Source organism: Rattus norvegicus, chromosome 12 (assembly GCF_036323735.1).
Source record: "Rattus norvegicus strain BN/NHsdMcwi chromosome 12, GRCr8, whole genome shotgun sequence".
NCBI classification, from domain to species: Eukaryota; Metazoa; Chordata; class Mammalia; order Rodentia; family Muridae; genus Rattus; species Rattus norvegicus.
The window spans coordinates 18,722,339-18,745,608 of record NC_086030.1 but is presented as its reverse complement, the minus strand read 5'-3'; the positions used below and the strand labels follow the sequence as shown (position 1 = coordinate 18,745,608).

The window sequence follows — 23,270 nt, the reverse complement described above, 5'->3', positions numbered from 1 at the left end:
ATAGGAAGAAGAGGATGAGGAGGGGATAGGAAGGGGCAGGAGGGATAGGAGGAGGAGGAGATAGGAAGAGGGGAGTAGGAGGGGGAGGAAGAGGTGGGGAGGAGGAGGAGGAAGAGGTGGAAGGAGGAGGAGGAAAGAGAGGAGGAGGAAGAGGAGGTGGAGGGAGAGGAAGAGGAGGAGGAAGAGGAGGAGGAGGGGAGAGGGAGGAGGAGGAAAAGGAAGAGGAGGAAGAGGAGGAAGGAGGAAGAGGAGGAAGAGGAGGAAGGAGGAAGAAGAGGAGGAGGAGGAAAAGGAAGAGGAGGAGGAAGGAGGAGGGGGAGAAAGAGGAGGAGAGGGAGGAGCAGGAGGAGGAGAAGGAAGAGAAGAAGGAGGAGGAAGGAAGAGGAGGAAAAGGAAGAGGAGGAAGAGGAGGAAGGAGGAGGAAAAGGAAGAGGAGGAGGAGGAAGAAGAGGAGGAAGGAGGAGGAGGAAAAGGAAGAGGAGGAAGGAGGAGGAAAAGGAAGAGGAGGAGGAAAAGGAAGAGGAGGAGGAGGAGGAGGAAGAGTAGTAGTAGTAGTAGTAGTAGTAGGTGGAGGAGGAGGAGGAGGAGAAAGAAGAGTAGTAGTAGTAGGTGGAGGAAGAGGAGGAGGAAGAAGAGGAGGAGGAAGAGGAGGGAGAGGAGGAGGAGGAAGAGGAGGAGGAGGAGGAGGAACCTACTGATTCAGAGTAGGATTCTCCAGACATTGCCAGCAAAATTGGACTTAACCTGTCTGAATCCAACTGTGTGACCTAAGTACACTTTTTGTCTTGTTCTCAGCACTGCCTAGAGGCTTGGGCAGACTAGGCAAACACTCTACCACTGAGCTGTATTCCCAGCTCAGTGCACACCTTTCACCACATAGAAAGGCTTACTGATGGTAGAATGGGAAAAAGAATTACAGTATGCTGTGAAGCCTTAGCCAAACCCATGAAGGAGTTTCCCAGACCTGCCTGAGTAAAGGAGGCAGGAGGCCAGGAGGATCCTGTGTGGCTGCATTTGTGAGAAGGTCAGGGTGGGCTAGGCAAGGCTTAAGGAACTTAGGGGAGCATCTGCTTTGGGGCCTGCTATTGGGAGGACTTGTGAGAGACACCATGGAGGTCTATGAATGACCCGTGTCTAGATCTGATTGGCTCTGCATGTATACAGGAAATCTCTCTCGTCCTAGATTCTCTTCTGGTTGCACAAAAATCACTGTGTGGAAATGACATGAAAATAGAAGTGAAACTCTGCCTAGGGGAACGAGGTGGAGGAGGGGAGAGGCCGGGGGAGGAGACAGGGGAAGGGAGAGGCTGGGGAGGGTGGCAGGGAATGGCCCCATACAGTCTAATCCAAGACAACCAAGCTGACACAGCAACCTGTTCGTGTAAGACTGAAGCGAACAGTTCTATCTTAATGAGATCAAATCCTGACCCGAGGAGATGGGTCAGAAGGAGTGTTTGCTGAGCAACGATGAGGACGTGAGTTCAAATCCACAGTGCCCACATAATTCGGGGTACGGTACATTCTTGTCTGTCATTCCAGTGCTGTGGGGGTGGGGTGGAGACAGTTGGCTTGCTGGGGCTTGCCTCCTACTGGCCTGCTGCAGGCTTAGAAGGTGCACAGTGACAGAGCAGGGCATTGGACGTCCTCTTCAGGCATCACATGTATGTTCGCACTTGCACATACATGTGCACATACACTCACAATACACCGTGATAGCAAAAGAAATGATGCCAGGTGTGGTGTGGTGGCACATTCCTTTAGTCCCACCAAGAGGTGGATGCAGGAGTTCGAGACCAGCCTGATCTACATAGTAAGTTCCAGGCTAGCCAGAGCTATACAGTGAGTTGTCGTCTCAAAATAGGTGGGGGCTAGTAAGGTGGCTCAGTGGTTAGAAGCACTGGCTGAGGGTTCAATTCCCAGCACCACATGGCTGCTCACGGCCATCTGTAATTCCAATCTCAGGGGATCCAATATCTACTGTGGACACCAGGCAGGAACATGGTACACAGACATACATGTAGGCAAAACACCCTGAAGTAAAATAAAGTTTTCTTCACTGATGGGCATTAGTTTAGAATCATGACAGAGACCACAGCCTGGGGCTGGTCACACTGCCCTCAGTGTGGGACAGAATTGAAATGGATACCCAGCCCTGAAGGAAATGCTGCTATGGTGTGGTGAGTTGGGATCTCCCAAAAAGCTAGGCCTGAACTCACAGCTTTGAAAAAGGTTTCGGGTAAGGGGTGGGGGTGGGGGTGGCGTGTCTGTCAACCATGCAAGCATGAAGACCTGAGTTCAAATCCCAGCACAGACATAAACGATGGGCTTGGTGGTGCATGTTTGAAATGGTAGCACCAGCTCAGAGACAGGAGGATCACTGGGCTTCGCTGGCCTGCCAATGTAGCCTAATCGGCCAGCCAAAGACTGGCGGGACCTTGTCTCAAAAATGAGTGGATGGCTCCTGGGAAACAATCCCTGAGTTTGATCTCTGATCTCCATAAGCATACACATGTGTACCTGTGCACACACACACATGTATATGCACACACATGTATACAGATGCACACACGAATAATATTCAGACATGTTAATATGGATATACACGCACACACATGAATACACATGTACACATATGTACATGCAACATACATGCATCTACACTTATATAAACACACATGTACCCACACAGATGCAGGTGTATGCACACAAACACAAATATACACACACATGTAAACACACAGACACACATGTAAACTCACAGACACACATATATACAAACAGCACCACAAACATTTCAGGTAAAAGAAAGGCTCTAAGATAAATATTTAAAGCCCCAAGTTCCTTACTTAGGTGTTTTAGTGTCTTCTCCCACACTGTCTCAGTAAAGGTCCTCTTCCACGCCTTCATAGCACCCAGTGCGTGGCTGGCCCTACCCGGTAGTAAGCTGCACAAATCTTCATAAGCTTGTGCAAACACATCTTACAAGCAAATGTCTTGAGCTGTTGGGTTTATTCATTCTTATGCTGTTTGTGTGTTTGTATGTATATATGTATACATATAGAATGCATGTATGTTTTCGAGTCAACAGCCTGTAAGGCTGCCATCTCCCTCACCCTTTGCCATGATTAGGTTTCACAAACCCCTCCTCTCTCCTCCTGTCCCCTCCTCTCCTCTTCCTTCCCTTTTTTCTATCTTCACAAATTTGTGTGTGCACACATGCGTGTATATGCATATTCACCCATATGCATGCATACATGTGGAGGTCAGACATTGACTTTGCAGCTCTTACTCAGTTGTTTTGAGACAGGGTCTCTCACTGAATCTGGAGCTCACTGGTAGTCTAGACTGGCTCACTCCTCCTGTCTCACTCCCCATCCCCCACCCTAGTGCTTGTTGGACCCTGCTCACTAAGGTCAAAGTCTGACATTACTGGAAAGCCCGAAATTCTGTGCAAAATGGCAGACTTCCTTTACCAGCAGGGCGTCTCCTTCTCTGACGTTGTCTGAGGAGCTCGAAACCCCCATCCTCTACCTGTGAATGTCAGCCACCAGTCAGCCACCAGTCATGTTGCCTAGGTGAGGTTACCCATTCTGAGGTTCCTGGAATGCCTCTCATGCTAATGAGGCATCGCAGTGCCTCAGCCTTCAGCCTATGAACTCACCCACCCTGGATAGTCCTACCCCCTTCCCCAAAGCTATATAACCCTTGGTTCACCCCTAACAAAGTAGACCTGTCTCCCGGACGCTGATGCTAGAGTGTGGTCATCTCTGTTGTACTCATGGGCCTTCCAAAACCCTGTTGGTTGACTCTGCTTCTTGTGTCCTTGTGGGCTGGTGACTTTAGGGAGAAGGGAGACCCAGGTTAAGAAAGCCTGCCACAGGGGCTGGGGATTTAGCTCAGTGGTAGAGTGCTTACCTAGGAAGCGCAAGGCCCTGGGTTCGGTCCCCAGCTCTGGAAAAAAAAGAACCAAAAAAAAAAAAAAAAAAAAAAAGCCTGCCATAGCACTCAGCTTTCAAGTGAGTGCTAGGGACCCTGACCTAGGTCCTTAGGCGTGTGCAACAAGCTCTTCACCCACTGAGCCAGCCCTCTCCTCGACCTTCTCACACAGTTTTTGAGGCAAGGTGCTGCTATGTCGTCCAGGCTAGCCTTGAAATTTCTTTCCACCAGTGCCCCAACATTATGGCCAGGTGTCTTCTCCTCCTCTCTTTTTACATCAGACCTGTTTGAATGTTTCTAGTCCAGCAGTTAAAACTGTTATCCCCTTCAGTATTATTGCACACATGTGAGCATGAGTGTATTGAGTATGTGTGTATGTGTGTCTGTGTGTATTCATTGTGACATGTCTTCATTGCTCTGCCCGTTTTCTGTTTGTTTGTGTCCCTTAGCACTTTCTCCACTGGTTGAACAGACTCTCTTACTCTGGAGTAGGTGGGGTTCCTCCCAGGTCGATCCTGTGCCACCCACACACCCATTCTGTCTGTGGCCTAGAGTTGAGTCACTTTGAAAGGGACCGGTCTAACTTACACACCCTAAAATATTTTTTGTTTGGCTCCTTCAGTATGAAGTTAGCAGATTCCAGTGACTAATTGATTTATAAGTGCTCTTCACATATGAAGGAAAGGACTCTTCGTCCTATGTGCTGTTTTACACCTAACTTTTTTCTGCCTTCTATCCTAATAATAATCAAAACAAAAGGAAAAGTAAAAAGCAGATGTCCCGCTGCATGGTAACACATTTGCTTTATATGAAAGTACTGTGTTAATTTTAGGATGATACTTTTGTGTTTTTTTCTGTTGTTTAATTTTAGACAGACAGGATTTCACTAAGTTGCCCAGATTGGTTGAACACACTCTGTAGCCCTGGTTGGACTTGAACTCACCATCCTTCTACCTCAGCCTTCTAAGTAGTTGGGGTGACAGGCCTGCATTACCATGTCCATTTAGGAAGCACTGTGTGTGTGTGTGTGTGTGTGTGTGTGTGTAAGTATGTTGTGTGAGTGTATATGTGTAAGTATGTATGTGTCAGAGTGCGTGTGTGAGTGTGTGAGTGTAAGTATGTGTGTGCATGTATGTAAGTATATGTGTGTGTGAGTATGTGTGCGTGTGAGTGTGTGTGTATAAGTAGGTATGTGAGTGTGTGAGAGTATGTCAGAGTGCCTGTGTGTGTGTAAGTATGTGTTTGTATGTGTGAGTGTGTGTATGTGTGAGTGTATAAGTGTGTGTGTGTGTGCTGCTTTGCTTTGTTTTGTTTTTAACTCACATGGAAACCAGAAGACAATCCTGATCATTAGTTGGAATAATGCTGCTTACCTGGGTATGGTCTCTCATTAGCCTATAGTTCATCAACTAAACACCCTAGGACGGCCTAAACACCCAGGGATCCCGCTGTCCCTGCATCTCCAGCTCTGAGATTAAAACTGCATGCCGACTTCACATAAACACCAGGAATTGAACTCTGGTCCTCATCCTTGCAAAGCAAATGCTTTGTTGAGACATCTCCTTATGTTTTTTTTTTTTTTTTTTTTGTTGTTTTTCTTTTACTTTGACGGAGCCCTGACTGTTCTCGAGCTAGCGCCAGGCTGGCCTCACACTCAGAGATCCACCTGCCTCTGCTGCCTCAGTGCTGGGACCAAACACACACTTGTTTTTATTTCATGAAATGCTTCACTTTCATGTATGTTTATGAACCGTGTGCACCCAGTGCCCCCAAAGGCCAGAGAGCATGTCAGGTACCTTGGCACTGGAGTTAGAGACAGATGTGAGTTACCACGTGGGTGCTGAGAATTGAACCCAGGTCTCTACAGGAGCAACGAGCCGTCAGCTACTGACTTTTCTCCCCATCTTCTGGGACGCTATTGTTTTACATGTGCACTTCGCTGAGGTCCCGCAACTCACAGGGAAGAACTCGGGACAGTGGCCTGGTCATCTGGCTCCAAGTCTGTAGATTTTTCTTGTAAAACATCTTGCTTCCTAACGATGAGGTCAGTACGAGGGGTGGCAGTGCTTAGAGAAAGCCAGAGTTCCTGCAGGTGTTGGCTTCACTCCCTCTAGGTGTGAGAGGGGTGCACAGCAGAGCCAGAGGGTGGGGCTGACCCTCACTCTAAGGTCTGCATATTCCTCAGTAAGACGGGGCAGAAGGGAGGTTGGTGTTGTAACATATAATGCATCTGGGGGAGGGGTTGGGATGAAGCTTGCGTGCCCTTCTCTTGCTCAACCTGTCTGGAGCACGATCTAGTTAGGAATGGATGGATACATGGGCCAGTGGAGAGGACAAGGAGCCAAAGGCGAAAAGAGGGAGCAGTTGCCCAGCAGCAGGACCTGGTAAGGAGCTTTCATTTCTCCTGGCGTTGGGCCACGGCCACACAGATCTGAGAGTGACCGTAATCTCTGAGCCCTTGAGCAAATCACTGCCTGAAAGGTTACCTTTCTGAAAACAGTCACACCATTAAAACCACTGGGCCAGACAGCAGGGTCCTTACAGGAGGGTGTGGGGATGTGAGTTCTTTAGAGGTGGTTTATGAGAACCACTCTCTTCCCACGTGGCCTGGCTGGATAAGGAGGATGAAACCTGGGGATCTGTTCCTTGTAATTGCTCTTTGGGGCCAGGGATGTGTTCTCTAGGGTAGCACGACTGCCTAGACTCCTCCAGTGAGGGTCTGGGGGTGTGGCTCAGTGGTAGAGCCCCTGCCTAGAATCCCCCAGTAAGGGGCCGGGGTGTGGCTCAGTGGTAGAGCCCCTGCCTAGAATCCCCCAGGGAGGGGCTGGGGGCGTGGCTCAGTGGTAGAGCCCCTGCCTAGAATCCCCCAGTGAGGGGCCAGGGGCGTGGCTCAGTGGTAGAGCCCCTGCCTAGAATCCCCCAGTGAGGGGCTGGGGGCGTGGCTCAGTGGTAGAGCCCCTGCCTAGAATCTCCCACTGAGGGGATAGAGATGTGGTTTAGTGATACAGCCATTGTCTAACTTGAATGCGTCTCTGGCTTCAATCTCTAGCATTGCAAGAAAATCCCAACAAAATCCTGTCAATTTTCTTCAGCAGAAAGCATTTTTGAGGGGTTTCTTTGAAGCTGCCTTTTACTTTTCTCTCTGTCCCCAGGTTTCGACCAATACAGGTATTTTCCAGCCTGTGTGAACCATGCAGCGGCACAAAGAACACTTTATCTCCAGGGCAGGGTCCCTGAGCAGCACTCTGATTTCTTTCAATCCCCGCAGTCATCCTGTAAGACTGGTATTGTAAATAGGGAAACTGAGGCAGCCCAGGCAAAGAAATCTACCCAGCTGTGCTGTAGTGGGGGCAGTCAGTGATGATGATCTTCCAAATCTGACCTCAAACTGTAACCTTGAATTTGTGCCTGGCGCTTGGATGTTAACAGACAGGGCAGTGAGCAGCAAATTCATTTTTTCCTTAAAACTCTTTTCGTTTGTTTTCCAAGGTAGTATTCCTGTGTGTAGCCCTGGCTGACCTGAAACTCACTCTGTAGACCACGCTAGCCTCAAACACAGAGATCTACCTGCCTCTGCCTCCCGAGTGCTGGCATTAAAAGCATGTGCCACCACTGCCTGGCTTCCTTTAAACATATTTTAAAGGGTTCATTTTAAATAATGTGTGTATGTATATGTCTGTGAGTAGATACGCACGTGTAAGTGCAGTGCCCAGGAAGGCCAGAAGGGGCACCATATTTCCTGTTGCTGGGCTTAGAGTTTGTTGTGAGTTGCTGACAAGAGTTCTAGGAACTGAACATAGGTCGTCTGCAAGAGCAGTACTAACTCTTAACCACTGAGACACGTCTTTAGCCTCAGGACATCTTTTATAACTACCCCAAGTACCATAGAGTGCTGGTTCTCAACCTTCCTAACCATGTTCTTTCTGTGTCAGTCCTTCAATACAGCTCCTCATGTCGTGGTGATGCCCAACCTTAAAATTAATTTTGTCCCTACTTCATAACTTTAATCTTGCTACTGTTGTGAATTGTAATGTAAGTATCTGCTTTCTGAGGGTCTGAGGTGACTCCCGTGCAAAGGAGGCACGATCCACAGGCTGAGAACTGCTGCCATGGAGGATGCTAAAAACCAGGGTGGGCACTCTGACTCTATAGGTGATGACATCATAGAGCTCAGCAGGCAGCAAGCCTGTCCCAAGTCTCCCAACAAATACAGACCCAAGACCCTGTAGATGGAACACATGCATGCTCGAAAGCATGTATGCATGCACACACACAGAGAGAGAGAGAGAGAGAGAGAGAGAGAGAGAGAGAGAGAGAGAGAGAGAGGAAAGGGGAGGAATAATTGGGCTGCAGATAAATCAGATCAGTGGTAGAGCCCCTGCCTAGAATCCCCCAGTGAGGGGCTGGGGGTGTGGCTCAGTGGTAGAACCCCTGCCTAGAGTCCCCCAGTGAGGGGCTGGGGTGTGGCTCAGTGGTAGAGCCCCTGCCTAGAATCCCCCAGTGAGGGGCTGGGGTGTGGCTCAGTGGTAGAGCCCCTGCCTAGAATCCCCCAGTGAGGGGCTGGGGTGTGGCTCAGTGGTAGAGCCCCTGCCTAGAATCCCCCAGTGAGGGGCTGGGGTGTGGCTCAGTGGTAGAACCCCTGCCTAGAATCCCCCAGTGAGGGGCTGGGGTGTGGCTCAGTGGTAGAGCCCCTGCCTAGAATCCCCCAGTGAGGGGCTGGGGTGTGGCTCAGTGGTAGAACCCCTGCCTAGAATCCCCCAGTGAGGGGCTGGGGTGTGGCTCAGTGGTAGAGCCCCTGCCTAGAATCCCCCAGTGAGGGGCTGGGGTGTGGCTCAGTAGTGGACATTATCCCACCTCCTGTCATTCTCAAAATGCAGATCCACAGTCCCTTGGGGGGAAATCTCTTGTCATCTCACCTCAGCCCGGGATCCTGCTGACGCTGGGAATCCAGCTGTCTCCCTCACTCTTTCTCTAAGCTCTTTGTCATCAGAGCGTGCTACCTTCGAGATAGGCATCTCAGGGCAAGCAGCCTCATGTTTCATGTTATTTCTGTGGCCCCCAAGTGTCAAGTACAGAACGGCCCAGGAAGTGTTCACTGATTGACTGACTCAAATAAAAGCAAATTGGCGTCCTCACGAGAGAGTTTTGTCTGTCTAGGCTTTCTCTGTATAGCCCAGGCTAGCCCAAGAGTTCCCAGCCCTCCAGCCTCAGCCTTCAGAACGCCTGGAAACCTTGTGAGTTTTACCTACAGATATTGATTTTAGCTGCTATCGTGATTTTTCTTTTGAGTAGTAGATAGGATCATTTTTGCGCAGGCTCGGAGGCTGGGTGTGGGTGTGGGAGTGGGGTGATATCTCCCCGTGTGACATCATGAGCCTGCTTTGCTGATGCTCTGCTAATAGATCTGCACAGGTGCAGGCCATGTCCCTGTGATGCCCCACAGCCGAAGGTCCCTGGCTTTACTCTAGGAGCACCCATCGCAGACCCAGGGGCATCTACTCCCTCTTTACAGATGCCTCGGGGATGGAGATGACCGGGATTCGGGGAAGGCATGCGGGTGAAGGACTGCAGCTGAATTCCTGTCCACACACTAATTCACAGACACTGATTTCCAGGACACATTATGCATACATAGGTACTAAATAAACGTTGGGTGAGGGACCCTTTCCCCGCTTCCTAGTAGGTCATACCTTCCAGAAAAGTCATAAATGTCACAAGAAAAAAAATTTTTTTTTCAAACTACAAATCAAACGGGCTGTACAGAGATCAAGGCTGAGCTGCTGGCCTCTGGCTAAGACTGTGAGAGGAAGTCCAGGCTAGGCAGTGGTCTCGAGCAGTCTGCAGCCCACAGCATAAATATATCCCAGGTGATATGTCACCCCCTCCTGTATTCAGTACCCGTAAAGGACAGAAGAGCTCTTCAACCTCCTCAGGTTTGGGGAGGAGGCTCTGAGGAACAGGCCATCGGTACCCCAACATACATGTCACCGGGGGCCATGTATGTCAATACCTCTCTTTGGAGAGCAGGAAGGCCACCTTCTCAAGACCCTCTGAGTCAGGCTGAGCTGTGACCTGCAAACTTCCGGCCATTTAGGGGGGACAGGTGTCCCTATTTGTTCTTCCTCTCTCTTTTAGCTAGGGAAGGAGCTGTCGTTTGCAGCTAGCGACCCAAGAGCTCCAGAGCAAAGTCCAAAGCCTTTAGGGAGGGTAGTAGAGGGGAGAGAGGCGGAGGATGCCAAAGCGGCTGCCCCACTGCCTCCAGATTGCCGCTGGTGTCCCCACAGCACGGCCTCTTCACAGCCTTCTCTTTTTTCCCAGTCCCGCGTCACCTACCTGGGGTATTCATGCTCCACAGGCTCAGGGTGCTTCCTCCACGCTGGCCGCCAACTTCCTCCAGCCCTGGGCTCTGGTCTCCAGCATGCACCTGCCCGAGGCTGCCGCCCTCCCTAGGCCTTGGAGACCTGTAGGGGTGCCAGGTGCCAGGAGTCCAGAGATCAGAGAACTCAAAGCAGGGAGAGAGAAGTGGGTGGGAGAGAGAGAGAGAGAAGGAAGAGAGAGAGGGAAGAGACAGAGAGAAAGTGTGTCATAGGCTGGTAGGGGTGGGGGAGAAAAATGCAAAACCAGACAGGAAATGAGACTTGAAAAAAATTGCAAAAGGTTAGAAAAAGAGATAAGGAGGGGGAGGGGCTGAGCCTGAGCCTAAGGCTCCGGGGGGCCTGTCTGTAGTGGGGAAAGGGGTGCGCTAGGGTGGGGACATGGCTAGGTCTGGGTCAGGGTCCTGGGTGCTGAGTCCAAGGTGGACCTGCTTTAAATGGGGTGAAGCTGGTTCAGCCTGGGCTGTCAACCAATGAGGTCCCAGTGTGGGCTTAGGAGGGGTACCCCACTTTTAGTTATTCTTAGGGTAGTTTGGAATGAAGGGCGTTGGATTCTTCATTGGGAGGGGTGATGTGGAAGAGGGCAGCTGCTCCTACCAAGAGATTCAAGTTTGCTCAGAAATGGAACCAGGAACCAGAAAGAATATGTCCGTAAAATAGTCAGGACATGGTCCCCAATACTTGGCTCAGAGAAATAAGCTTGCCTTACAAGAAAAATTTTGAAAATTAGTTAAGATTACTTTTTAAAGTGTGTGTGTGGGGGGGGGGGGGGGCTATGTGCACTGGTTTCTGAAAGACGCTGTCTGTGTCCGGCTTTGCAGACTGCTCTCTGCCCTTAAGCCTCTTGCTGAACGTGGAGCTAGGCTGGTGGACAGCAAGCTACAGTGACCCTCCGGTTTCCAGCCCACAGCCCTGGGTTGCAGACCTGGCCATGCTCAGCTTTCTGTAGGGGTGCTTGGGATTTGAACTCAGATCCTCCTGCTTGAACACCGTGTTGAACCCTTTAGAAACTTTTCAGTCTGTAAAGGGAGCTCTCCCCACCGCTCCATGCAAGCTGAGGAAGGAATCCGCATGCTTTAAGACAACTCAAGCATAGGAAGACACACAAGGGCACGCGCACCAGGGGGACAACCTCTCACCAACTGAATAGGAACGTGTAGTTCACACCCACACCATGTTCCATCAAAACAGGAGACTTCTGTGTGTCCCTCAGCACCCTGCCTCTTCCAGTCACTGTTCCACCTGGTGGCAGCACACTCAGCCCCAGCTGAGACCGGTTTTGCCCATTGAGGAGCATTCTTAGTTTATGATTTTACATTGATGGGATTGAATACAGGTCTTCTACATAGTAAACGGACATTCTGCTGCTAAGCCACGCCCATAGCCCCTCACTGGGGGATTCTAGGCAGGGTCTGTACCACTGAGCCACACCCCAGCCCCTCACTGGGGGATTCTAGGCAGGGTCTGTACCACTGAGCCACGCCCCAGCCCCTCACTGGGGGATTCTAGGTAGGGGCTCTACCACTGAGCCACGCCCCCAGCCCTCACTGGGGGAGTCTAGGCAGGGGCTCTACCACTGAGCCACGCCCCAGCCCCTCACTGGGGGAGTCTAGGCAGGGGCTCTACCACTGAGCCACGCCTCCAGCCCTCACTGGGGGAGTCTAGGCAGGGGCTCTACCACTGAGCCACGCCCCAGCCCCTCACTGGGGGAGTCTAGGCCAATGCGCTCCTGCTGAGTCTCACACCCAGTTCCTGGTCATGAATGTCCCAGAGCAGGCAGCAAACATAGGCTCCCTTTTGTTTTTCCCTCTCACTCAGTCTTCAGTTTTTGACATTTATGGATGGGATTGAATGCAGGTGTGGTCCATTAAGACTTGGCTTCCCCCACCCAAAACTTCTTAAAATATGTCCAACTTTCAGAAAGTTTAGAAGAACAATATAGTGATATCCATGATTTCCCACTACTCGATTCTCTAGAGGACAGTTTGGTGCTTCATAATTTCTCCGCGCATCAATCCTCATTTCAGATGCACTTCCAATAGGCAGCAGCCATTGGTCAGGTGCTGTCTACAGACTGTATCCTGCGTGTAACTAGTGTGAGAACTGGGTTTGTCCTCATATTGGGAATTAAACCCTGGGCATCGCATACACCAAACAAGCTATGCACTTAAGCCTTTTATTACTTTTAATTTTTAAAACTTAAATAAAATATTACGAGTCTGCGTATGTTTTCTTGTGTGTATAGTTGCGTGTGTATGTGTGTGGAGGTCAGAGGTCACCCTTGGGTGCTGAGCACTAGGTGTCATGCGCCTGTCTTTTTGAGACAGTGTCTGTCGTTAACTTGGCGTTTGTCTGAGCTGGCCGGCCGGTGGGTCCCAGGGACCCACCTGTCTCTGCCCCCACAGCACGGGGGTCACAAGCACAAGCTGCCACATGTACCTATTTTAAAAATGTGGGCTCGGAGAATGGAGCTCAACTCTTCATGCTTGTGAAGAATCAATCTGTCTACTGAGGTGTCATCTAGTCCTGCTCAGAGAATCCATAAATGTAAGAAATCACACGTAGGTCTTAATTTATACATTATATATCACACATTACATGTCACACACCACACCACAGATCATATATATTCACATAAAATTGTTATATAATTTTATATAATTTTAAAGTATTATTTAAAATATATGTTATCTATATATACCATAGTATATTTGAACACATTGATTTAATAACATTTAATTATTTAATAATAAATAATACATACTTAATGTATATGTCTCACTCTGTAAGTGTGTATAAGTGTACATTATTTATATGTGTACTATATACTATATGTACTATATATTTAAGTATATATTATTTAAAAACTATGCATATATTGTCTCACTGTCTCTCTGTAAGTGTGTGTGTGTGTGTGTGTGTGTGTGTGTGAGTATATGTGTGTGTGGTCTATGTGTGTGTGTGAGTATGTGTGTGTGTGATCTATGTGTGTGTGTATGTGTGTGTGTGGGTATGTGTGTGTGTGCGTGTGCATGCATGTGTGTGTATGTGTGTGTGTGTGGTATATGTGTGTGTGTGTGTGAGTATGTGTGTGTGTGTGTGGTGTATGTGTGTGTGTGTGTGTGAGTATGTGTGTGTGTGGGTATATGTGTATGTGTATGCATGTGTGTGTGTATGTGTGGTGTGTGTGTGTGTGTGTGTGTGTGTGTGTGTGCACGCGCACACATAAATGGAGGTACCCACAGAGGCCAGGTGAGGATTTCTGATCTCCTGGAGTTGGAGTCTCAGGAGGTTGTCAGTCATCTGGTGTGGGTTCTGGGAATAGAACTTGGGTCTTTCGCAACAATAGCAATTGCTCTTAACCAATGAGCCACTTCTCCATCCCCTAAAATTTACAGGCAGGTCTTGGCTGTGTGATGAAATGAGTTTTGGTAAATGTGTGTACCGTGTGGTACAGAGCTCTTGTGAAGACACAGGACTTTGCAGTCCAATACAGCTCTGTCTAGCTACTTCTGACCATTAAGTGTTGTTACACAGGCTCCTATGCCTAGGCACTACATTCAAAATTCTGTTTAATTTTTTTTTTTTGGTTCTTTTTTTCGGAGCTGGGGACTGAACCCCAGGGCCTTGCGCTTCCTAGGCAAGCGCTCTACCACTGAGCTCAATCCCCAACCCCAATTTTAGTTGATCTTAACCTAAATCTAGGAACCATTATTCAATTCTGTCACTGCAAAGCTTTTAAGTATATGGAAGCAATTTATATGACAGCCTACGTAGAAATCTCACGGAACCTAAGGAGAGATCAAGTATTTCTGAGGAAAACTCAATGTTAGTCGATGAGCTGCAGGTTTAGAAGATTCTAGAGTTGGATAACTTCATATATACCAGGTGAGGCATGGGCTGGAGCAATGGCTCAGTAGATGAGGGGCTTGCAGTGCAAATATGGGAAGCAGTGTTCAGATCCCCAGTTGCCATGCACATTGTGGGCAGGCATGGCAGGTCCGACCGTAATCTCAGCTTGTGGGAAGCAGAGCGGGGGGATTCCCAAGGCCAGCTGACTAGCTCGACTAGACCAGCCTGAACGTTCTGGGTTCAGCAAGAGGCCCTGCTTCAACGAAGAAGTGGGAAGTGGTTGAAGAAGTCATTTGGTATCGACCTCTGGTTTCTACTTGCGCAGGCACACATGTGCACAACGCCGTGCACACACAGGAGCCCACACATAATGAAGGACAGAGGATTGGGACTGTACTGGGGATTGAACCCAGGGCCTTACTCATAGAGGAGCAAACACAGGACTGTTAACAGAAGCTGTTAATGACTCTGTGTCCTCAGCGAGAGTAAGGATGACAGGAGATGTGGGGCTTCCAGGAGAGGATGCTGTGGGCTCCGTCTTGTGACAATCTCATGCCGGTCACCACAGATGCTCTGGTCTCAGCATTGCAAATGCTTCCTTAGTCTCAAGTGGCAGACTCTCATAACAGCAATGCTTCCAGAAGTTTCTGAAGTGTAAGACGCCTCCCCCACTTAAAATAAATGGGAGGGGGGACACCTATGGTGCTGTATACCTATTTGTGTACTCAACAGCCCGAGACAGGAAGATTGCCAGTTTGAGGCTAGCCTGGGCTATATAGCAAGACTCTCAAAGAAAGTAAATCAAAGGTTAAAAAAAGTCTAATCTGTTATGGATTGGCTGTTTTGTGAAATAAAATAAAAATTAGTTACTAGAAAATGGAATTTTTAAAAAAGACACTCAAGATGCAAGCTGACCAATCGTGCTTGGCTACCATGACAACGTCAAGTGTGCCGTAAGTCTCAAAATGCTCAGAGTCTATTTCTGTTATCTGGTTTGGACTGGTCTACACAAGGATGGAGGCCCCTACATGCTAGGTTGTGGACTGCTCCCTTTCAGAGAAGACACTTGATGATGCCCATGTCTGGCCCACGCTGCCCGAGCCAGCCTTACCTCTTGAAGACACTGGAAGAGACAAGACACAATCCCATTGGTCACTTAGATGTTCACAACTAGGGGCTGAAGTCAGCAGCTCGAGTGGTCCAGGCACAGGGTGCGACTGTAGCTAGTTGGTAGATGTGTGTACAGTACAGACCAAAGGAATGACTCCACTGGAATTCAGCTGGGGAACCAATGAGTTCTGCCGTTTTTCCCTTTCAGGAGTGTGTGTGAGGGGTTAGTGACAGAGGCATGGGGGCCCTGAGCGACAGCTCAGGGAAGCTGCTTCTCTGCAGCTCCCTGTGGCACTTGCATGCAGCGCCACAAGTTGGAGCCCCCTCTCATCCAGCACCTGCTGCTGCTTCTCTGGCTTGGCTAGGGGCCCGATGAATCTTGTGAGTTTCCTCTTTTCTGGGACCTGTGACGTGTGTTTACTTCCTAAGGCTCATGAGCTTCCTCCTTCCCTCCAGGTGGGGCTGTTTCAGTTCAGAGTAAATCTTGGCACAGTAGCAGAGCACTTGCTTATCACGCACAAAGCTTTTAAGTTCCCACCCAGCACTGTATAAATCAGGTAGGATGGTGTGATCCCGGCACAGGGGAGGTGGAGGTGGGAGAATCATGGTCAAGATCTTCCTTGACTATTGTCTCAGCCACTGCTCTACTGCTGTGAAGAGACACCACGACCAAGGCAACTCTTATCAAAGAAAACATCTAATTGGGACTGGCTTACAGTTTCAGAGGTTTAGTCTGTTATCATCATGGTGGGGAGCATGGCGACACACAGGCAGACATGTAGACATGTGCTGGAGAAGTGGCTGAGAGTTCTGTATCGAGAGAGAGAGAGAGAGAGAGAGAGAGAGAGAGAGAGAGAGAGAGAGAGAGAGAGATAGATTGGAATGAGCTTTTAAAACCTTAAAGCCTCAGTGACACACTTCCTTCAACAAGGCCACACTTCCTAATCCTTCTAATCCTGCTCAAGCAGTGCCACTCTCTGATGATCAAGCACTCAAATATGGGAGCTTATGAAACCCATTCTCAATCAGATGAGCGGCTGGGACAAGCATCTCTCATTGATGGAAAGGAGCAAGGGATGCTGGGAAGGTGTATAATCTCAAACCTTCTCAATTGAACTCCACGGACACACACAGAAGCCGCATCCACAAAGTAAGAATGATTACGATAGTATACCCTGGCTATTCCTGGATTCAAAAACACAATTGGCAAATTAATAAAATCAAAATAAATATCTGATAATAGGTTTGGAAAATGCCAGTCAAGTCTGTCCTTCCTGGGACTAGAGAGCTAAAACAGTATAAACCCCAAAGAAATGGAAACCCCAGAGTGAAAAGAGGAGACCACAATGATCAATTCAGACTGTCCAGGCCTGTCTTGACTTCCAACAGAGAGGGAGGAGACAGAGAGATGGATTGACCAGAAAATGAGAGTATTTCTCAGAGCTCATCCTGCTTTGTGAGATGACTCAACAGGAACCGTAAGAAATTGAATGCACATACCCATGTCCCAGCTGTACCACGGGCTGAGGCAGGGGGATTGCTTGAACCCAGGACCTCAAGGCCAGCAGGGATATCTTTGGGAGATCCTGTACAAACAAACAAACAAACAAACAAACAAACAAACAAACCAGGCACAGCATGAGTTTAAAAAGACCTTTGAGGCTGAGGAACTGGCTCCGTTTGCAGGGTTCTCACTGTACAAGACTGAGTGCCTGGGTTTGGGTGTGGCAGCATGGACCTGTAATCTCTGCACTGGGGAGTTGGAGACACTCACTGCCCAGACAGTCGGGCTGATTCAGTGAGCTCCAGGTTCAGGGAAAGCCTGTCTCAAATAAGATGACAGACAGGTGAGATGGCTAAGCTTGTACAGGGCTCCATTGTCACAAAAGACACTGAGTCTGATCTCTGGAACCCAAATGGTGGAAGGACAGAAATGACTCTAGAAAATTGTCCTCTGACTTTATACTCATACTGTGACAGGTGCACAAGCTCGTGCACACACACACACACACACACACACACACACACACACACACACACCATAGTGAATGATTAAGAAAGAACTCCAAGGCTGTCCTCTGGCCTCCACAGCCAATCACACACACACACACACATGTGCACAAGCATCTGCATACACATGTGCACACATACATACACACAGACATAAGGAGATCCTCACCTAGATGTAGCCCCAGGATATTTTGGGAAGGAGTGGGCATGAGGAGGAAGTTCAGAAGATTCTGAAATCTTACAGAAAGAGCCCATACCCTGGTGCATCAAAGATTCCCGAGTTCTCAGAGCTGCGTCAGACGAACAGACAGCGAAGTGAGGCCTTTGCCTCGTCAGGGAAATTGACTTCAAACTTGGAGTTCTGCGTTCGGTGGAATAATCAATCAGGGCCGAGAGCAAAACAAACGCATTCTTAGATATGCAGGAGTGTTAGCGATTCACTTACCACAGTCCTCGGGAAGCAAGTTTCCAGAGAGTGAACTAGCATATAATGAAAAAGAAATGTGGCGAGAGAAGATGTGGGAGCCAAGGAAGGCTGAGAGACACCCAGGAGGATAATAAACAGGATAGAACGGGGACTAAGAGATGGCTCAGTGGGTAAAGTACCTGCTGCCCAAGCATGGGGACCTGCGTTTGAGCCCCCAGTGCCTGTGTAATATCCACGTGTGACAGTGAATGTCTACAGTCCCAGAGATGGGGAGATGGAGAAGGGAGGAACCCGGGGTTTGATGGACAGTCAGTCTAGCCTAACAAAGGAGCTCCAGGTTCACTGAGAAAGTCTTTCTCAGAAAAAGAAAGATGTTCAATGATGGAGGAAGGTCACTGATGTTGACTTCTGGCCTTCGCACACATGTACACACACTTATGAAAAAATATATAAAGGTCAAATTAACCAAAAAAAAAATAGTACTTGCCCCAGGTACTGAGATGGTTAAATGGTCACTGTCAACTTGATGAGGTTTAGAACCTCTATGGATACAAGTCTTAGGACATGTCTGAGAGGATTTCTTTTTTTTTTTTTAGATTAGTTTAATTAACATGGGAAGACATACCCTGAAAGTAGGCTAAGGTCCTTGCTGAACAAAAGGGAGCAAGTGAGCTGAGCACAGCATTTAGTTCTCTCTAAATGCTGCTCCTGACAACAGATGAAATGTGACAAGTCTCCCCCCATTCAGACTGTGCCCCTTAAAACTGTGAGCCGGCATATAACTTGTTTTCTCTGTTAAGTTGCTTTTGTCATGCCCTTTGTCGCAGCAAGGAAAAAAATTAATGATCTAGGAGACCTAGGGGATAAAATCATTATGCCACTGATTTCAGTAAAAACAAAGCAAAACAAAAAACAAAACAAAGCAAGCAAATGAACAAACAAAAGACCACCAACAAACCCTCAGTGACTAGCAGAAAGATCCTAGCTACCAAAAAGAACTGAAAAGAAATGTAAGGTAGCATGCTGGATTGTGTTTTAGACCAGATCTCCCAAGATTTGGTAAAAATAGTAACTCTTACGGAGTGTAACAAGAAAGTAAGTGAGACTGTTTAAGTATTTTCTCCTTGCCCTATGTGCTGTATCAGCCAGCTTTTCATTACTGTAACAAAACACCAGAGGCAGCCTACAGAGTAAAGAGTTATAGAGTAAAGAGCTCTGCTTAGGTAATGGTTAGGTTGACCAGAAGTCCAAGCACAGGCTCTGTCAAGGGCTGTGGCTGGCCTGTCACATTGTGGGTGGAGTACATATATCTCTCAGTGTGGGTGTGGCTGTTTCTCTCTTCTTAGAAAACCAGAAATCTTGGAGCCTCCTTCTCAGTGACCTCCTCTAATCTAATCACCCCTCAAAGGACACACTTGTAAGTGTCACTGTTGGATTAAATTTCTACCCTTTTAACCGTTAGTATAAAATCTGGTGACTTAAACTACCATGTGCATTCTAGAAGACGAATTATTGTCCAAACATTGCACCTTCTACTCTGGCAAACAACTGTTTTTACATCTTTCAGAAGGCGAAAATAAATAACTGTGCATGTGTGTGTGCCCATGTCTATTTATGTAGTATGTGCATGCATGACTGTGTGTGTATGTTTGTTTCATGAGGGACTGTGCATGTGTATGCATGCACTGTATGCATGATTGTGGGTGCATGCCTGTGTGCATGCATGTGTTATGTGTGTTGCTGTGTGTGCAGGCATGTATTTTTATGAGTGTGTATATGCACGTGCATGCATGATTGTGTGTGCATGCATGTATTAGATAAGCACGCACATACATGATTGTGTGTGTATGTATGTGTGCGTGCATGCATAATTGAATGTGCATGTGTGTGTGCATTTGTGTAAGCTGCTCTCTAGTGAGATCCAAGATTCTGCCTGTTTCTATGCTCGGAACATGTTCCACTATGCTCTTTTTAATGTTCTGGGAGTCGAATACAGGTCCTTGTGTTTGCATTTCAGACACATTAGAAGACCCATCTCCTCAGATCCACAAAGAAAAAATTCATTGCCTCAGGAAGTGTGTGTGTGTGTGTGTGTGTGTGTGTGTGTGTGTTGGTTAGGTTGTTTTGTTTTGTTTTGACACAAATTCAAGTCACTTAGAAGGAAGAAACCTCATTTGAGAAGTGTCCCAGTCAGACTGTAGGCTAGTCTGGGAGGAATTTTTGTGATTAAGGACTAATGTGGGAGCACCCAGCCATTGTTGGTGGTGCCACTTCTGGGTAGGTGGTCCTGGGAACAGCAAGGATAGCAGGTGAAAGAAAGGTGAGCTTTGAGCACAAGCCAGGAGGCAGCACTCCTGCATGGCCTCTGCTTCAGTCCCGGTCTCCAGGTTCCTATCTTGAGTTCCTGCCCTGACTTCTCATCAGGATGGGCTGTAGCTTGCAAGATGAAATAAATCCTTTACTCCTCAAGTTGCTGCTGACCAGTGTTTCATCAAAGCAACAGAAACCAAGCTAGGATAGTGTCCCCGTGAGTAAGAAAAACCAGAGAGGGACATACTCAGTGGTCTTGCATTACATCCTCACATTGTCACAGTGGGGTAGCTGGTGTAGGGCTAAAGTGTTCAGAGGAATGTCTCTGTTTCATTTGGTGTCTCTCTTCTGGATCTCTTGTGTGTGTTAGGAGGAGAAAGAAAACTGTAATTCTGTCTGACTAAAACCTAGCTCAACCCAGGCTGCTCTCAATGTACTCGAGTTGGCAAGCTTCTGGTTCAGTGAGGAAGACACTCAGTGTTGATCTCTGGCCTTCACATGTACCTGCGTACATGTGCACACACAGCTACACACACACACACACACACACACACACACACATCTGGCACACAAAAAGGGGAGGAAGAAGAGGAGGAAAGGGGGGAGATGGAAGAAAGGATGGGAAGGAGAGAGAGGGAGGGCGAGGGGAGGGGGAGGGAGAGAGAGGGGGGAGGAGGGAGAGAGAGGGAGGGAGAGAGAGAGGGCGAGGGGACGGGGAGGGGGAAGAAGAGGGAGAGGGGGAGAGAGAGAGAAAGGGAGGAAGGGGGAGGGAGGGAGGGGGAGGAGGGAGAGAGAGGGAGGGAGAGAGAGAGAGGGAGGGAGGGAGAGAGAGAGGGCGAGGGGATGGGGAGGGGGAAGAAGAGGGAGAGGGGGAGAAAGAGAGAGAGGGAGGGAGGGATGGGGAGGGAGGGAGGGAGGGAGAGAGAGAGAGAGAGAGAGAGAGAGAGAGAGAGAGGGAGGGAGAGAGAGAGAGAGAGAGAGAGAGCTTGCCTAAGCATGTATCAGCCCTGGGATCCGTGTCCCAGGTACAGAATTTAACTCTGATGCTTACCCAGTGCCCAGGTCCTCACCTTGCTTTCTGCATCCCCGTTTCTCCCTGTTGTCTCCCAAATCTTTTCCACATGTCTGCAGACATCTGCTGTCTTCCATTCCCTTCTGATGACAAACTTTAGCATCCCACACTAACTTAGGGATCTCCAAGCCCCCTAAAGTGATCAGAGAAGGGAGAAACGAGAGGCTGAGATTTTCCCGGGGAGACACAGCCTCCATCCCAATACCCTTTCCAGACATTTTCATACGGTGCCAAAAACCGAGTGGAATGAGATCAGGCGCCCAGGGGAGGCGTGTGCCTGTCTCTTCAATGACCCCTTCTTCACTCGGCCCCCTTCCTGGCTTCCCCTCTAGAGAGCCATCCCGTGCTGCCTCCGATGCTTCTGACTCTAAGAAAATCATTCCTTATCAGAGCAGCAGTGACACGCTTGGGACAGCACAGAGGCATTTCGCAAACTACTGATCTGAGAATTAATAACGCTGCTCTTCTCCCGGATGCTGCACCTAACTGCCGTCGTGCCTGTGAACACCCCTTCAAAATAGATACACCAACCAGACAGAACCTTTCAACCTTATGTTCTACCTGCTCTTGGACTTTTATGACGCTATTGCTCTCTCTTGCCCCTGCAAGCTAGTGTCTCCTAATTTCACATTGTTTCCCTATGCAGAGAAAATTCTAGAAAGGCATCCATGTGTCTGTGTTTACAGTCTCTCTCTACCAATAAAAAATAACCTGCTAAAAGGCCCATTGGCTTTCCGTTATGCTGAGCTTAAATGGCCCTTGGCTTCTTTCAGATTTTTTTTTCTTCCTTTCTTTCTTTTTGTTAACGCAATAAGGTTGCTTAATTCTCCCAGAAATCGTGGCTTCCGTCCAAGCTGGAAGCGTTCCCTTTTGTAGGCTGGCAATAGACTTCAGAACTCCCCATAGTTTGAGTTATGAGGTACTATGTAGATGGCTGTATGTCTCACTGGGGGCAAAGATACCTTGAAACTAACCCATGACAGTAGCTGCATGGAGGCATTTTTTGTACAGCAGTGTGGGCCTAGACAGGAGTGCTGAGCCTGGAAGGTGGCTCGGGATTTTCCTGTAAGTGTGACGACCTAAGTTTGGATCCCCAGATCCCAAGTAAAGCTGGATGAAGTGGTTATGCCTGTAATCTCAGCTCTTTTGTGGGGAAATGGGAGGCAGAGACAGGAGACCCAAACCTTGCAAGCTAGCTAGTTTGTGTGTGCAGCTGTGGACAAGAGAGACTGTTTCAAACAAGGAGGAAGTCGGGGACCAACACCCAAGATGGGGTTTTGACCTCCACGCATACATCATAGCTTTTGGTCCAAGCCTCACTGGCTCATTCTCCCCGATAGAGGCGCCATCTTTTGCACTGGTCAGAGGATATTGGGTACACCAAAAATCATCCCGCTTGTTGCTTTGTTTCTCCTTACCAGAGTGAAGGGGAGAAGACAGTTGCGGAAACCTGACCATCGTTTTCCCTCGCAGTTAATCAGCATTAGGGTAATTGGCACATTACATCCATTTCAGTGTGGCGGATGCACTCGCAGCTCGGCATCAATAATGAATAATCACGTAATGACCAGCGGTGTGTGCGGGCGATCAGGGCCGGTGCATAATGGATGCTTTGTTGTCTTTGGGGGACTGGATTACCGGTGTGTAACTGATTAGGCTTTTAAAACGCTCTGGGTTACCTGAGGCCTGAAAGGTGCTCCATCAAGCCGATCCGTTCCCCTCTGCACGGAACTTCGGGGTGGCCCGATCTTTGCTTCTGGTTCGCAGGTTTTAAAAAATGGAAGCTTTGTAGCCCTATGCATCCATCACTGCTTTTTTTTTTCTTCCTGTTTCCTTCCCCTTCCCCCAACTTTGCTTTTAGAGACGGCATCTGGCAACACCCGGCAATGGCCCTGAGTTATGTCTGTTTTTAGCACAGAGTGCTTGAGTGGGGAAGTCAGGCCTCATTAAAAATACGAATGTTGTGGCTTATGGAATGGGCCGCTTTAAACACAGGCATCGACACTCCAGTGGTTCTCAAGCTGGTTTATAGTAGTCTGAGTTTTTATGAGGCCTCTCTCCGTATGTGTGCGCACAGGCCTGTGGTCTTCCCTAAGGCTCAGCCAGGCACTGATTTTTACAACATCAGTCCAGCCAACGAAGAATCGAGCAGCCCAGGAGTCACGTGACACCCACCCGT

The 23,270-nt window shown here is 48.5% G+C and overlaps 1 protein-coding gene across 1 annotated transcript in view; it reads right to left on the bottom strand.

Moving 5' to 3' along the window:
* The window catches only part of Card11 (caspase recruitment domain family, member 11), a 136,958-nt gene extending 126,437 nt beyond the window's left edge, over window positions 1–10,521 (bottom strand). Inside the window, exon 1 of the mRNA NM_001419863.1 lies at window positions 10,270–10,521. The gene's annotated coding sequence lies outside the window, so the exon portion shown is untranslated. The remainder of the gene's footprint in view (window positions 1–10,269) is intronic.
* Window positions 10,522–23,270: the final 12,749 nt, after the last annotated feature.